Source organism: Triturus cristatus, chromosome 8 (genome assembly GCF_964204655.1).
Source record: "Triturus cristatus chromosome 8, aTriCri1.1, whole genome shotgun sequence".
Lineage (NCBI taxonomy): Eukaryota > Metazoa > Chordata > Amphibia > Caudata > Salamandridae > Triturus > Triturus cristatus.
The window spans coordinates 845001015-845018556 of record NC_140591.1 but is presented as its reverse complement, the minus strand read 5'-3'; positions in this window follow the sequence as shown (position 1 = coordinate 845018556).

Here is a 17542-nt window from a genome sequence, read left to right as displayed (position 1 = left end):
CAATGTTTTAAGAACCCCAACTTCAAGTTACAAGTGATCCATTCCCTTTTGATTCGTCATTCTGTATATAGATCACGAAGGAAAAGTGAAAAATGATGAAATGCCAAACTGAATGAGATAAGAAAACAACTGATGGAAAGACAATAAAATACGGAAAAAGACAAAAGACTGGTAGAACCAAGTAGGTTCTTAGAGGCTTGGGTTAGAAAACTAGTTGTGAAGTAGAAGAGGCTAAGTCAAAAGACACAGTCCATTTTAGCAAAGATGGCAAACATAGATAGTAGAAAAGGTAGATGTACATTTATGAAGAGATGGTGTAAAATGTGTTGTTGTTGTACAGGATTATTAATGCTTCTATGGAGTGTACTTGCTCTCCTGATCTCATTTAAAGTTACTATAGATACAATGGAAGGACATAGTGAAAACATAACTAATATAGGAAAGATTCAAAAGGTAGTTCCGACTAGAATAGATAAAAACTATTTACATAAAGACAGGTCTATAACTAATTTTTCTAACTGTGTTTTCAAAATTGTTGTATGAATATGTAAAGACAATGGATGTAAGGGACTGCTATTTCTGCATGCAGTTACCTGCCTCTGTATCGGAGGGAGTGACTTATCACTACCTTCCAGTAACTTATGGAATAACATGTAGTGTAATAGCTAGTCTATTTTATCAAATAGCGAGTGCCATGATACATACCGAATCATGGGTGGATGGGGATTTAAAAATGGAAAAGATCAATTTTTTCCTGGATTATATATCATTTGTGGGAACAGGGCATATTATCGTTTGCCAGACCATTGGTATGGCACATGTTATATAGGCCTGGACTTTCCGAAGATTTTTCACATGGATAGAGTAGAAGATGGTGTACATAGCCTAGGTAGTAATTTAGTACGTAGTAAGAGAGAGTCTTGGTCAGAAATTGTAGGTGACATTTTTGGAGCATTGATACCAGCAGTGGGAATATCTCTGAATGCAAACAAAATTAGAAGACTTTCAACAGTAGTGGATCGCTTGTCAACAAGCACCGCTGGAGGATTTTTATTGGTAAACACTGAAATGGTTTCCATGTGTGCTATGGTAATGCAAAATCGACTTGCCCTTGATTTATTATTGGCAAAAGAGGGTGGAGTCTGTGGAATGCCGAAAGTTCAACATTGTTGTACTTACATTCCTGATAAAAGTAAAGATTTGAAAATTTATATTAAAAAAAATTACAGAATTGCAGGACGAAATTGTACCACTGGAGGTTGAAGGTGTATGGGAAAAGATTGGAAAGAAAATATCAGCTATTAAAGATTTTTTAGTAAATTTAGGTAGTACCTTTTTAGGTAAGATATTAGTTCCATTAACATGTGTGATTTTCATAGTACTAATAATAAGATTAGGGTGTATCTGTCGTAAAAAGAATAAAAACCAGAAAAAGTTAAAAAGAGAAAATTTAAGGAGAAAAGACGTAAAACAAGAGAGAGAATTTGATGAGATAGAATTGGAGGAAGTTAAGGAGAGTATGTACAAATCAGCAAAAAGAGAAGAGACAGGGGAAACTGAATTATGAATAAAAACAAGAAATCACTTTGAAATTCCGCAAAAGGGATACAAAATTTTGATGGTGTGGTGATATAATCACCAAAGGGGGGATCACTGGAGCGGGTAGTACAACATTTTGTATACCCCCCCTCATTTCTGCATGTCTATATTAATCTGAATAATCTATTAATTGTAATATAATTAATCTGTTTGAAGTGATATCTAACCAACAATATAAATGAAAGAATTACACGTGGGACTTGCATTTGCATGGCTAAACTCATTTGTATACTAATATATGTACGCATACTAATAGTAGAAATTAGAACATTCCATGATATATGTTGCTTTTGTGATGTAATTGTAAGTTGCACCAGATGACATAGTTGGGTGAATATAAACGCTTTGAATGTTGCTATTGTGGTAGATAATTACATACACATAGGGGAATTAGTGAGGGTTTAACATTTTATTAGCCATTTCAATGTTTTAATTACGTTTTGTGTTTGTTTTGCTTAAGTTGACCGATTTGGGCCTTCGTAAAGATGGCTGACTCCGATACGACGGCCTAGTCACTGTTCCACGAGGTTTCGGGTGAAGTGCGCCTGCGCCACAGCCAGCAACCAGTGGCCTCGTCTTGACCTCATGTGAGATGTACCCATCAAGGACGCACTGGGAGAGTTGCCAACTTTGCTAATCAAAAGACTGTCTTTAAAACTGGAACCGGCAAGTGTGATGATCTAACAAAATAGACTATGTGAGAACTTCACCGAATGACCCCAAATCCTCCAATCAGGACTTTCTAAAACCGATTTTTGTTACATTTTAACATTAAATTTATTATAAAAGATGGTAGAATAGAGAGGGACAATGCTATGCGATGCAAGGCATCTTAAGGCTGGGAATGCTGACGCTGACGAAGAGGACGGTGACACTGCTGGACAGCTGATTATCCTGAATCTTTGACAGACTGAATTCTTGCCTGACTTTGATGAATTAAAGACTTATCCATGACTTGATTGAATTAGATGACGACTAATAGCCAGATTAGGTAAATATGATGCTTGGTGGTTTGATTTATGATCTATTAAAATTGCAATTGATTAGATAAACAAAATTATTATTCTAACAAACAAATGTGTCGGGTGATTTATTTGGAGGAATTAGAATAAAATTAAAATGTAGATTAAAGAATTGAGTCACCAAATATCCAATTTCAACTAACTGATCCCTCGACTAACTGGAGGGAATATCTCGAGGTTCTGAGTTTAATAAAGGTAATTAATGTAGGTTCTTTAGGTGAAAAAGTTATTCCTTTCATGTCAGCATTTGGACAATTTATCTCTCCCGTGAGAATGGATCAATGAAGTGTGAGTGTTGGTGTTATGGGCCCCACCAATGAATGTATTGAGTGAATGTGCTAGGGTGATATTTGATCTGTGACGAAGGGAGGATTTAAAATTCCACGCTGCATCAGTGCCAGCATAGAGTGTGTTGCAGTAGGTGAGGTGGCTCAGTGGACTCACATATCCATTGTGCAAATCTGTGTTATATCTCATGGTCTAAGGCTCGCATCCTGGCTGCTTCACTAAATCTTTCATTTTTGAGAGAGCGTGGCCAAGCCGCCGACCGTAATGGCCTCGCAGACTTGAAGCTCTGCCGGCAGCCCGCAGATCTGAGCCCCGTCGGGGTGATTGTGGTGGTCACATAATCATGTATGCTGAGCTGTGAATACGCCCGACCCGTGGAATTAAGAGATGGCAGGAGCCGGTGGCGGCAGGAACCTGGAGGGTCAGAACAGAGTGCATGGCAAGCGGGAGGATGGCAGCCTGCGTCGGGCCTGCGCTGGCGTAATGTGTAGCACTCGCAGAGTGACGAAACAACTACCCTGGGATGAATCCAGCAAGACTGCTGCATCCTCCTTGGGCTTAAGGGTGGTCAGGGCAGATCGGGATGAGTGAGGACGAGCAGAGGGCTGCTCCCCCACCCATAAATACCGCAGGCCATGGAGTGCCAGCTGCGATCCCTGGAAGGTGACCTGTGTGAGACCGGCCAGCCCCAGGCGCGACCGGAGACTGTCGGCGCTACAGCGCTGCAGCTCGTGGTGAGATGGGTGTATCTCAAGCCGTGCAGTGCGGAATTGCTGTGGTTGGATCGAGCCTGTTGGGCCAGGACCCTGGGGCCTGGTCTGGCTCTGAAGAGTTGCGTAGTGCTGGACGACCCTATCCCTGCAGAGACCATCAGTACTGACAGCAAGAAAGGCAACATCTTCCATTTGCAAGCGCTGGACCCCGGCTTGGGGAACTGAAGAGAGCAAACACTAGAGACCTGAGCGTTGGTTTCCACCTGGGCCCTCTATGAACAGGTGGTAAGTGCAAGAGATCTTGGCTGGGCATTACAAATTATCTCTGCAAGTGACTGGGGAGTACAACACGCACGGGTGGAGTGATTCCTACCTGGACGAATATGGCCAAGAGAAACCCCAAACAACGCAAACTGATTTTCGACAAAGCAAAGGACAAAGCCGCCAACGCCTATACTGAAGAAGGCACGGACCCCGCTATGGCGCCTGGAACAAAAGTAGAAATATTGAGCGCTAAAGAGCTTTTAAAGGAACTAGGATCCGGCTTCAAGGAACTAGATAGCAGGTTTGATGCACTGGATAAAAGATTGGACAAAATGAATGAAAGCCTGTAGAGTCACAAGTGGAGGGCAGGGTGTCGGAGCTAGAAGATGGTGCAGCGCAAATGTCCAAAAAGATGGAAAAATTCAAAAAGGCAGGTTAAGATGCTAGCCATGAAGGCTGAAGATTTGGAGGTGAGAGGGAGAAGAAACAACTTGCACATCATGGGGGTTCCTGAATCGACGAATAGCGTTCGACTTGACCTTTTTGTTGAACGGCTACTCATAGACCTGTTTAGAGCCGAATCCTTTACCTCTACCTTTGTGGCTGAGCGCTGTCACAGGTTGTTGGGACCATGCCCGAACCCGGGACTACTGCCCGCCCTATAATTAGCAGGCTTCTGAATTTCAGGGACGGTGATGCTGCTCTCAAACTAGTGAGGGAGAAGGGCCCACTAAAATGGCAGGGTTCAGACCTGTCCATCTTTCCAGACTTCACAATCATGGTGCAAGAGGCCCGTCACAAATTCATCCGAGTCAAAGCCATGCTGCACAATCTAGGCCTCCATTATGGAATGCTATACCCGGCAAGACTGAGGGTTGATGTGCAAGGGAAGGCATGTTTTTTTGACAACCTGACAGAGGTGCAGGAGTTCTGTAGGGCCTTCTCTGAAACACAACACAATAATCGATGTGGGCTGCCGGGAGTATCGTAACCTGAGATCCACTCCAGTGCCAGCATGGAATTGTTCCCTTCTGGGTAACCTGGTGTAAGGGCAGCACCGACCTACAACCCACCGATAAGTTTGGTGAGATTTGATATACTCCTATAGTTAGGCATACTTGCAGGGAGTTGAATTCTGGGCATTATCGCATCCTACCACACACAATCAAAGTTACTGTACAAACTTACATGTTAGAATGCGGGGGCTGGCGTAGTGTTGCCACACCCCCAGTGAAGTTCACATTACTGAGAAATGTTTAGCATTAGCTGGCTATGGGAAGTTGAGCAAATTTTACTATTCTTTCTTTGGGTATTTGCTTAGTTGTTATGCACTTGGCATGGATGGGGGATGTGGGGGAGGGGACGTTGGACCAAATTGTTAGCCTTAGAATGGGGTTACATCTGCAGAGGGGGGATCGGCTTGGTGTACCAGCCATTACAGTCAAAATGATTTTACTGAACGTGATACATGATGACAGCGCCTAATGTTAGCGCTTTCACAGAATTAGTGTTCATGACATGAAATGTCAGGGTGTTCAATAGTTTGAATAAATGCTGGGAGGTGATACAATACATATGGAGGCACACAGTAGATGTGGTGTTTCTGCACTTGGCGCCCACCCGGACATCCACACTGGTAGGTATACAAAGTAGTACTATCAGGTCATGAATGACTTAGCAGGCTCCATGAAGAAGGTACTAAAGCAAAGAACAACCCCTGGAGCAGCTATTTGAACATAGCAGCGGAGACTCGAAATCTGGGCAGTGAGATTTGGAAATCGAAGGCATACGCTACAAGGCCCAAAAGCAGCAGCAAACAAACAAGGGCACTAGCTATCATGGAAGCCCATATTGCTGGACTTAGGGAAAAACAAAGGCACACAACACTTATATCACCCTACAAGGCTCTTAAAATACAGCCATACTTGAGCCAAGCTCTGGGAAAGAATTACCTGAAAGAGGTCATGTGAGCCAGGCTGGTGCCTCTTCCGATAAAAGAACTAAACATGAATTGGAAATCTCTATCATATCACATAGGATGCAGACTATGCAATTACAGAAAATAGGCTTTACTGTATCTTACATGCTGCTGTCCAATGCTGCACAATTCTCGACTGAAACTACTAACACCAATTTTTCTGTCTTAGGGGGCACGGACCTCTGTAGAAGCTGTAACAGTCCTTTTCACCAGCACCACATCCTCGGATCTGGTCCAATTTGACACATTTATGCTGGTGCTAAAAACCTGCTTGAAAGAAGGTAGTCTGCAGTGACCCACTAAGGACAAAAACAAAATACACTATCAATCTATATTGTATTTTATCTTGCTCTTTTGCACATTGAAGACTTTGTATTTCACTCTGATCATCCGCGCATGCTTTAAGCAGCAGGGCATAGTCGAACCAAAGGTTCAGCCGGGCACTTTAAAGCAGTTTTGCCAAAAGGCAGTTTTTAAAGTTTTGCTGTGTTCTGTGTTTTAATAATGAATATCTATACAAACGCGTTGGCACATGTTTTAAGTAGTACAATATGGATGATCAATAAATGTAAGTCTTCTAGGCAAACAGGGATGTTCATGGTTGACTTTTTTTTTTTAAGAAGTATTGAAATTTTGACTTATGACTGCATGTTGTGAAATGTTATACTTAGTTTTTACTGGTTGTAAACTTGCAATGATTTTAATTACTCTTGCAATAAAGTATTAACCCCTTCAATGCGGATGACGGAGCGGTTCCGTCATGCGCGTCGGTTGCGCTGTGCGCATGACGGAACCGCTCCGTCACGGCCCCGCCCACTCAATAGAACCTTCAGCACGGCGCGGTAATCCACGCCACGCTGAAGGGGTTAATTGATGTAATTCTTTGCCTAACCCTATACAAATTTCTCTATTTTTTCTGAACATTTTCTTCAGCAGATTTTGTAAGCACAGCATAACTGTTGATAAATCTTGCATAATATTTGTTTATACCCATGAAAGATCTTAATTTATCCTCATCAGTGTGTGTCAGTGCTTCCATAATTGCTATTACCAAACCATCTTTAGTATCCATACCATTTGAAGTAAAACTACTACCTATGTAATCAGCTTTTGTGATAAAAAATGGGCATTGTTTTTTTTCTAATTGTCATCTCATTTTCCTTAAGAATTAATGATGCTGTCTAATCTTTGCTTTTGTCCTTTAAGTACGATTTCATGCACTAAGATATTTTTCGGTATCCCTTGAACTACCAATAAATGCTTAACTAGAATGTACATGAGTTTATGAAATACGCTGGCAGCTGACACCAACTCAAATTTTCATCCAAAACTCTTATATGCTTCAAACCGAGCCACAAGAGATGAGCAACAATGATTTGGGAGCACAGACCAACTGATGATAGGAGACTTTCAAAGATATTGTGCTAAAAACATTTGGTATTCCCCAACAAAACAAACATTTCATGCAATGTTGGTAGCTGTTGACAGTTCAGTACAATATTATTTTTTGAATTACAAATCTGGTCTGGTTTTTAAAGTGATCAACTCAGTTGAAACCCATTCATACAGTTTTCACTCATTGAGATGAACCTACAGGTTGAGCTATTGGATTACCACACGTTTGTAGAAGAAATTCCCTCAGTGCTCTATTACCACATAATAGTACCACTCTAAATCTGTGCACAACAAAGCATCAAACATTACCTTGACCTTATTTTCAAACACTTTAACACATTCAATCATGCTTTCAAACACTTCTAACAACTCTATCTCCTTACAGCTCACACTCTACAAGTATAACCACTCGTACCAGGTCATAACACAATCCCCTGCCATCATGGATCTTTCCAACCTCTTATGTTTCTTCCCTTTTTAGCTACACCCATGTTTTTACTTATGCATCCCAGAACTACATCTATTACATTGTCCATTGTTTATACCCAAACTTTCCGCTTTGTGTCTATTACGTTTCTGTTAATCCATGCAGAACAATTTTCTTTAGCTTCTGACAATGCTTGGGCTGAAACCATCAACCTTCCTATGCCTTCTTTCAATTGCTTCAGTGGCCCTCAGTAAGCACGTGAGGGATTTCTGTAGCATTACACTTTTTTTGGAATAACAATTCACTATGAACTGGTCTCTTCGGTATTAGTCAGTTTGACCCTCAAATTCACATATGGCAATAAGTATGCATTATGCTGCGCCATACTCATTTGTATTTTCAAAACTGAGTTGATGTCTTGTAAAAAGAGTGTGGCTCTTCACTACGACTATTGGTTCTTTACTGAAATTCCTCTACAAGCATTAAATTGCCTTATTATAGTCGACCCATAACCCAACGTCAGAAGAGTTAGGTTCTATTTCCTGCAGATGGCCAACGATTTACTGACTTTCAGCCCCTAGGGGATTAAAGGAATTAAAGGCAGTCAGATAATTTCAAAACAATCTAGGGCCAGATGCAAGACTGTTTTTTGAGGTCGCAAACTGGAAATCGGCCAGTTTGCGACTGCAAAAAAGGGTAGTGGTATGTACAAACACTATTTTGCAAGTCGTTGACTCGCATAATAGTGTTTGCAAGTCGCTATTAGGAAGGGGCGTGCAAACGGCCTGCCTTCCTAATAGCGAGTCAGAATGGTATATACGATTGTTTTGCAACCACATTTTCAGTCGCAAAACACTTGCAGTTTACCACCTACTTCAGGTAGGTGGTAAGCCACTCGCAAACAGGAAGAGGTCCCCAGGGAAACCCTTCCCCTTTGTGAATGGATGCGAAAATATGTTTTAAGAGGAGGCAGTGGTCTCACCGACCACTGTCTAAAAATAAAACAGAAACGCTTCATTTTTCTTTTTTAAATGCATCCTGTTTTCCTTTAAACAGGCTGCATTTAAAAATAAAAAGTCTGCTTTATTGAAAAGCAGTCACAGACATGGTGGTCTGCTGACCGCAACAGGCCACCATCCCTGCAAGTGCTGGCCATTCCCAATGGATCGCAAATTGTGACCTGCCTCATGAATATTAATGAGGCAGGTCATTTGCGACCCCATTAAGAATTGCAAACAGTGTCTGAGACACTGTTGTACATTCCATTTTGCGAGTCGCAAATTGCGAGTCGCAAAAAATCGCAATTTGCGACTCTCATAATGGAATGGTCATACACCTGGCCCTTAAGCCATTACTCCCGTGTTCACTTAGATCTCTGGTCATGTCTACCTTTTACTGAGATATCAAAAGTTAAGCAAGGATACATTCACAAAGGCTAGGTGACAGCCAACCCTACACAGACAGTTATAGAAAGTCAACGTTGAGTTATTCACAGCTGTAGCTTAAGGGTGGAATAGTTCTAAAACCTCAAAGCTTTAATGACACAATGTCACTCGCAAATAGAGATAAACAGCTATGACCTTGGGCCTTGAGACACGTCCTCGGACTTTGAGCACAGCTCAGCTCAATGTTGAGTCCAGAGACCAGTGCCAAGTCTAAGTCCAGAGGCCGCGGTGATTGTGGCCTCCGGTGGTGGAGGAGTCTCGCTGCAGAAGCTTAGGCAAGCCAGGATGCACCCAAAAAGAGTGGGTGGGTCCCTGGAAAAGAGCATGTCCTTTTTCATCTCACCAGGGGAAGAAGCTTTTAATCTTCAGCACACACAACAATTAGAGAATACTAGAAATTGGAGTTTGGGGCAACAGAAGTGGTGCAGGTGATTGTGCCGAAGTCCTGAGACCAAATGTTAGGTATCCCTGGCAACAAAGCACCAGGAAAGGCTGAATCCTTCCCCTGGGGGAAAACCTGGCAATGGAGGAACCTGTTGGCTCCCTATAAGAAGGGTGGAATTGGCAAAGGTTTGGGAGGTAACAAGAGACATCGGTGCCTAATGGGGTTTCTTGCTGCTGGGTTGGATGGAAGGATTCAGGCGACCCCAGAATGGCTTTCAGTGGACCCCCCAAAGAATGGCATCTCACCATCAAAAATCCAGTATCAGACAATTGAGGGAACCTCTAAGAAAATAATTTTTAAGCCACGAGACAAAGGGTACATACACCTCAGCGGTATTTCTAGGCTGCCTTAGCACAACTCCACAAACACCCAACAAAACGACATTACCAGATGAGATACATACATAGTGTGCAGAAATCCAGCACAGGTTTATTCTTACAGAAATTTTAAATGATATTGTGTAAACTCAGGGCTGCCATAAAGAACAAAGCTCCAAGAAGTAGCAAAATCTTTTAAAGCCGCGCCAAAAGACACAGGGTCGCCACAACTACAAAATGAATGGACTGGACAGTGTTCAGATATGCCAGCTATTTTTAACTTTTTCAAAAGAGCTCTAGGAAAAGCACTTAACACAATGAGCAGTTCTGACCCCGCACACACATCCTAGGCACACGATTAGGTGGTTCAAAAAGATTGCCCGATAGAATTGATAGAACCTATAAATTCATGAGTGAGGTTCAGCACTTTGGGAACAATGGAAACAAAAAGCAGTGGTACAGTTATGACAGAAACAGTAAAACAAGGTGAAGCAAATCCCACTATATACACACTTAACCTGGTGCAGGGGTTCAATTTCCCCAAAACACTGCCAGAGAAACCTCGAGAGAAGAATCAATCCTGAAAAGTACAAACCTGTTCGCTAGTCAAACAGTGGAACACTTGGAATGGAAAGAAGAATCCTTTGTAATTTCCCCAGGGTCACCAAATATTGATTTTATCAATCTAAAAGCTAGGCCCCTGTTGGGTCGAACCCACAAAATAATGTTTTTCATTCCACATCTGGCCTCAAAACATGGCCAGCAAGGACTTACCTCTCTCATTATGTTGTACCAAAGAGGACAAGAAAAAGTCAAAATTTTGAACAAAACATAGAGACCTCTGATCGAATAGTTCTTATTGATCCATCTTCATCAATTGATAAAACCATTAATGACCAATTTAAATGTGAAACTAATCTTAAACCACAGATATACCAATCTAACAAATGCTGGTAATCACTGTTAGACATATTATAAGCAACAGTAAATGCACCAAATTACCATTCGAAGAAACTGGACATGCAAATAGACTTATTAAACATGTTAGCTGTCTTTGTCTCTAGAATCAAACATGAGAGACAAAAGTCAAAAATGACCTATCCCTTTGCTGTCCAATAATCGGCAAGTTACGTTTATAACTGATTATCCCAAATACTTTAACGAAGGATCTGAAAAACTAATCAAAATACAAACAATAGTAGTAAAAAAAAATATTAATCACGTACCTTAATTCGAACCCAAATATAAAGCAGTGTTCCCAGTGCACTACAATTAAAACAGCAATCAAAGAAACTAAAAAAAAAAACACTCTCGAACAGCCAAATCAACGATATACCCCAATACAAAACATTTTAAGGCAGGTACAACACAGATTTGTGATGGAAATACACCATGCTACAAATAATGAGGACTCCCCCCCCTCACTAGAGCATTGCTCTTAGGAACCCCCCCCCCCCACTACTACAACCAATCACTATGGAAGAAAGACGCAATAAACAACCGGGTGGTGCAAGAGCAATCTATAAACCCGATGGCCACTTCTGCCTCTAAAACGACAATGTCCATGGAGAAGAGCCCCAAAGAAATCTTTCAAACAGCAAAACAAGACGAAAGTATTTTCAATATTTCATACCTGTGAAAAAATATTAACAACCAATTAAAAGTGCAGGATGGTTTGCACATTTCCTTAATCAGACCCACAAATGAGCCAGAAAATCCTCGTCAGAGGATGGAAGAAAAAAACAAGCATTTGCAATGAAATTGGTCTCGCCTTTGGGACCTTATATGTATTTAGCTATGCAGCACATTAGCCTGGGTGCCGAAATATCTACTGTTCTTTAACATGGAGGGAAAGTAAGCACCAAAGTGCGTGACACATATGGGAACACATGGAGAGAAATATTGCCTTTCAGCGGGAAATGATACAGTCCAAAGCTCTGTTTTTAATATAAAATCAGGGCCTTCGGTGGTCATATCCCTCAAAATCCAAGATTCGAAAAAAATATTGTCTACGGGCGCTCGTGGAAGACAATTTCTATGGACTGGAATCTAGAGAATGCTAATGTGATTCTGATATTGTACTGACCTCTGCTGGTCGTTTTCTATCAAGAAAGTTAAATAGAGGCAGTTGCCAGAAAAATTAAAAAACACAAAGTCCCTCAGGAGAAAGCAATTCTGGTATTTTACGGACCTCTGATAGTCGTTTTCTATCAAGACAGTTAAATAGAGGCAGTTGAACAGAAAAGAAGTCCCTAAGCGGGAGCAGACAAGTCTGATCTCCAGAGCACACAAAGTACAGTGCATACACATATAAGTATATAATAAGTATATACTAAAGTAAATACAAGAGGTTTTGAATGCTCGACCATATGACGTCATGATAACAAACAAACCGCAAGACAAGTATAAAAAAATTCGATGCAGTCTGAATTTAACGACGCCAACTCTATAATGATAAATAATAATGACTGGGAAGAGTTAATCAAGAAACTAGTAGCTACAACAAAGGCAATACATACCTATGCCCAGTTAACTAAAATGTATGAGCAGTAAGTGAAAGAACAAACATCAGTTTGCAATCATTATTTACAGACTCAGGGCCAGATTTATTAAGGCTTTGTGACGCCCTTTGGATCACACAAGTGGGCGCAAAGGCGGGGCAAAACCGAAGTGAACTATATCACACCGAACGACGCACCTTATACAGCCCTGCATGGCTTGGTAAATCTGGAGTAACGCAAGGCAGTGGAAAATGCGGCCTTACTCTGCCGCATAGATTTGATGGAGTGGAGATGGATGGAGTGCGGGTGTTCCCACGCATCCACCCATGGATGTGGGCACATTCCCATATATATTATTAGTGGTAGACCTGGTTTTGCTTCAAAATTCTATGCCTCCCCAGGTAAGTCGTAACAAGGATAAACATATCTTTATTTCTTCGAAAGAGGAAAATGCCTCTAAGAATTGTTTGTTTTGCAGGGAGGTGTCCCTTGCTGCAAAAAAACAATCCTGCCTACTGTGCAGGCTCCCTTGCACCATGACACAGGGTGCCTGCATTGGCACAAGGCAGCAAATTGCGCACCAGCACTAGGTAAGGGCAGGAATGTGCCATATAACGTTAAAGATCACACATTCCTGGCCTTTTCCTTTAACACTGCGCAGCACATTGCAGCAAGGTGTCTTGCTGTGTTGCGTGAAATTTTGATAAATCTGGGCCTCAATGTCTACATGCGTGCAAGGGTCAACCGTTTCCTACACAACCCTCTCAAGGAATCCAATTGAAGGGTTGTTAGAACTGGGGGTCTCTAGTTGGCAGAGGTAGGTACCTTTGACCACCAAATAGGGACCCTTGCTTCTAAGTCAGGGAAAGGGGATTACACAACTGGATATTCCCTGCTCACCCCCATGGTAGCTTGGCACGAGCAGACAGGCTTATCTCAGAGGCAGTGTGTTAAGCATTTGTGAACACATACAGTAATACAGTGAAAAAAACTACAGATGGACACCACATAGGTTTTATAAAAATAAGTATTCTTTATATAGACTTAACACAAGACAGGTCGCTCCCCCCATCCGCCACGCAGCACCCTGTGGTTGAACCTCTGTTGCCGCTTTTGCCGCCTGACTGCTCGCTCCCTTTTTTATTCTGTACCCCTGCGCTTGGCTTTCTGTGCCACTTTGTTTTTTCATTCTGTGCCCTTGTGTTTTGCTTTCTGTACCCCTGTGCTCTGTTGTCCCTCTCCCGCTGTCTTTTCCCGCCGTTTTTTCCCCGGGTTTTCCCCCGCCGCTGAGCCCCTGCGGCCCGCCCCCTTCACTCCCATTGGCCGCCCCGCTCCCACCTCCCAGCTGCTCCTCCCTCCCTCTGCCCTCATATGGAGGCCGCGAAGCGGTGGTAGAGAGTGACCTTTGACCCTGTCAACAGGCAGGTCGCTCCCCCCATCCGCCACGCAGCCCCCTGTGGGTTGAACCTCCGTTGCCGCTTTTGCCGCCTGACTGCTCGCTCCCTTTTTTATTCTGTACCCCTGCGCTTGGCTTTCTGTGCCACTTTGTTTTTTCATTCTGTGCCACTGTGCTTTGCTTTCTGTACCCCTGTGCTCTGTTGTCCCTCTCCCGCCGTCTTTTCCCGCCGTTTTTTTCCCCGCCGCTGAGCCCCTGCGGCCCCGCCCCCTTCACTCCCATTGGCCGACCTGCTCCCACCTCCCAGCTGCTCCTCCCTCCCTCTGCCCTCATATGGAGGCCGCGAAGCGGTGGTAGAGAGCGACCTTTGACCCTGTCACCAGGCAGGTCGCTCCCCCCATCCGCCACGCAGCCCCCTGTGGGTTGAACCTCCGTTGCCGCTTTTGCCGCCTGACTGCTCGCTCTCTTTTTTATTCTGTACCCCTGCGCTTGGCTTTCTGTGCCACTTTGGTTTTTCATTCTGTGCCCCTGTGTTTTGCTTTCTGTACCCCTGTGCTCTGTTGTCCCTCTCCTGCCGTCTTTTCCCGCCATTTTTCCCCGGGTTTTCCCCGGGTTTTCCCCCGCCGCTGAGCCCCTGCGGCCCCGCCCCCTTCACTCCCATTGGCCGCCCCGCTCCCACCTCCCAGCTGCTCCTCCTTCCCTCTGCCCTCATATGGAGGCCACGCTCAGCGGGCATGCCTAAGGCAAGCCCATCTGCGCCCGTCCGCGCCTGGACCGCACCCAGCGCCAGAACCCCTGGACACCGCACCCCCCGCAACGACAGACTGCACTACGATGCAAGCACCCTCCACGCACTCAACACCAGAAGAGACCACCCCTGCTACCGGGCCACCCCGAAACGCACCCAGGGGCCTTTCACCTGCCGGAACTGCAGATTCACCAGCATCCAACCCTCCACACCACCAGCCAGAGAACCCAACCACCTCCGCTGCATCCTCCCCAACACCCGCTCTGCTCGCAAGCACGCCATCGAACTCTGGGACCTCCTAGACTCCACCGCCCCCGACGTCGCCTTCCTGACGGAGACCTGGCTGAACGCCACCTCAGCACCAGACATCACCATATCCATCCCACAGGGCTACAAGATCTCCCGCAGAGACTGCACCAACGGAGTGGGAGGAGGAATCGCCATCATCCACAAAGACTCCAACAAAATCTCAACGAACACCGATGACACCCTCAACGCCGCCGAGCACATGCACTTCCAGATCCACACCGACCCCAACACCACCCTCAGAGGAACTCTCATCTACAGACCTCCAGACCTCCCGGACCCCGCCCACAGTTCAGTGACACCATCGCTGACCTCATCAGCACCCACGCCCTCGCTTCCACGGACTACATCCTCCTCGGGGACCTGAACTTCCACCTCGAGAACAACAACAACGCCAACTCCAAAGCCCTGATCGACAACCTCGCCAACCTAGGACTCAAACAGCTCGTAACGACACCTACTCATGCCGCTGGACACACGCTCGACCCCATCTTCTCCGCAAGCCCCCACGTCTCCTTCAACCACACCACCGAACCACACTGGACCGACCACAGATGCATCCACTTCACCTTCAGAAAACCCACCACACACCACTGCACCCAACAGCTACCACGCCGCTGCTGGGGCAAGGTCACAGAGGACCAACTGACTACCGCCCTCGCCCTGAGACCACCCACCGACCCCACTGACCCAGACACCACCGCGACCAACCTCACACAGTGGATCAACGACTGCGCAAACACCCTCGCCCCTCTCAAGACCTCTACAACCAACCACACCAACAAGAAAGCCGCCTGGTTCACCGAGGACCTCCGGATCTCCAGACACACCTGGCGGAAGCTGGAGAAGAAATGGCTCCACGACCGAACACCAGACAACCACACAGCCCTCAAGAGCGCCACCCGCAGACACCACCAACTCATCAGGACCACCAAGAAAACCGCCTTCAAGGACCGCCTAGAAAACAACGCACACAACACCAAAGAGCTCTTCAGCATAGTGAAAGAACTCTCCAACCCCAGCTCCAACACCAACTACATCCCGCCATCTCAAGACCTGTGCGACTCCCTGGCCACCTTCTTCCACCGCAAGATCACCGACATCCACGACAGCTTCAACTCTGACCCCCCCGCACCCACCACTGAGTCCACCACCCCTGCGACTACCACTCCCACCAGTCGCCTGACCGTCTGGTCCAGCGTCAGCGACGAAGACACCATCAAAACCATGAACTCCATCCACTCCGGATCCCCATCAGACCCCTGCCCTCACCACGTCTTCAACAAGGCCAGCGCAACCATCGCGCCCCACCTCCGGAAAACAATCAACTGTTCCTTCGAGACAGCAACCTTCCCAGAAAGCTGGAAGCACGCCGAGATCAACGCCCTTCTGAAGAAGCCCAAGGCGGACGCCAAGGACCTCAAGAACTTCCGGCCCATCTCCCTGCTCCCTTTCCCGGCAAAAGTGACCGAGAAGATTGTCAACAAACAGCTGACCCGCTACCTCGAAGTTAACAACATCCTGGACCCTTCCCAATCCGGTTTTCGCAGCAACCACAGCACCGAGACCGCCCTCATCGCCGCCACTGACGACATCCGGACCCTGATGGACAAAGGAGAAACAGCCGCCCTCATCCTCCTGGACCTATCAGCAGCCTTTGACACGGTCTGCCACTGCACCCTATCAGCACGCCTCCATGACACCGGTATCCAAGAGGAGGCCCTGGCCTGGACCACATCCTTCCTCTCCGGCAGAACCCAGAGCGTCCGCCTCCCACGCTTCCGCTCCAAAACCACTGAGATCATCTGCGGCGTCGCACAGGGATCCTCCCTCAGCCCGACGCTGTTCAATATCTACATGGCCCCCCTCGCCCACGTCGCACGACAACACAACCTCAACATAATCTCCTACACCGACGACACCATAGAGAAATGAAGGCCGTAGCCGACTGGATGAAGGACAGCAGACTGAAGCTGAACTCAGACAAGACAGAGGTCCTCATTCTCGGACCCACCCCATCAGCCTGGGACGACTCTTGGTGGCCCACATCACTAGGCACAGCCCCGGAACCCACGGACCACGCACGCAACCTGGGGGTCATCCTCGACTCCACTCTCTCCATGACCAGGCAAGTCAACGCCGTCTCCGCGTCCTGCTTCAACACCCTCCGTATGCTCCGCAGGATCTTCAAATGGATCCCCCTCGACACGAGAAAAACCGTTACCCAGGCCCTCATCACCAACAGACTCGACTACGGGAACGCCCTCTACTCAGGAACTACAAACAAGCTCCTGAGACGACTCCAACGCATCCAGAACGCCTCGGCCCGACTCATCCTCGACGTCCCCCGCCGCAGCCACATCACACTCCACCTGAGAGGCCTGCAGTGGCTCCCCGTCAACAAAAGGATTACCTTCAAGCTCCTGATCCACGCACACAAAGCACTGCACAACACCGGACCCACCTACCTCAACAACCGACTCAGCTTCCACACTCCCACCCGAAGCCTCCGCTCAGCCAACCTCGCCCTCACCACAGTCCCTCACATCCGAATAACCACCGGCGGCGGCAGATCCTTCTCCTACCTCGTCGCCAAGACCTGGAACACTCTCCCCACCATCCTACGACAGACCCAGGACCTGCTGGCCTTCAGAAGACTCCTCAAGACCTGGCTCTTCGCTCTTCGACCAGTAGCACC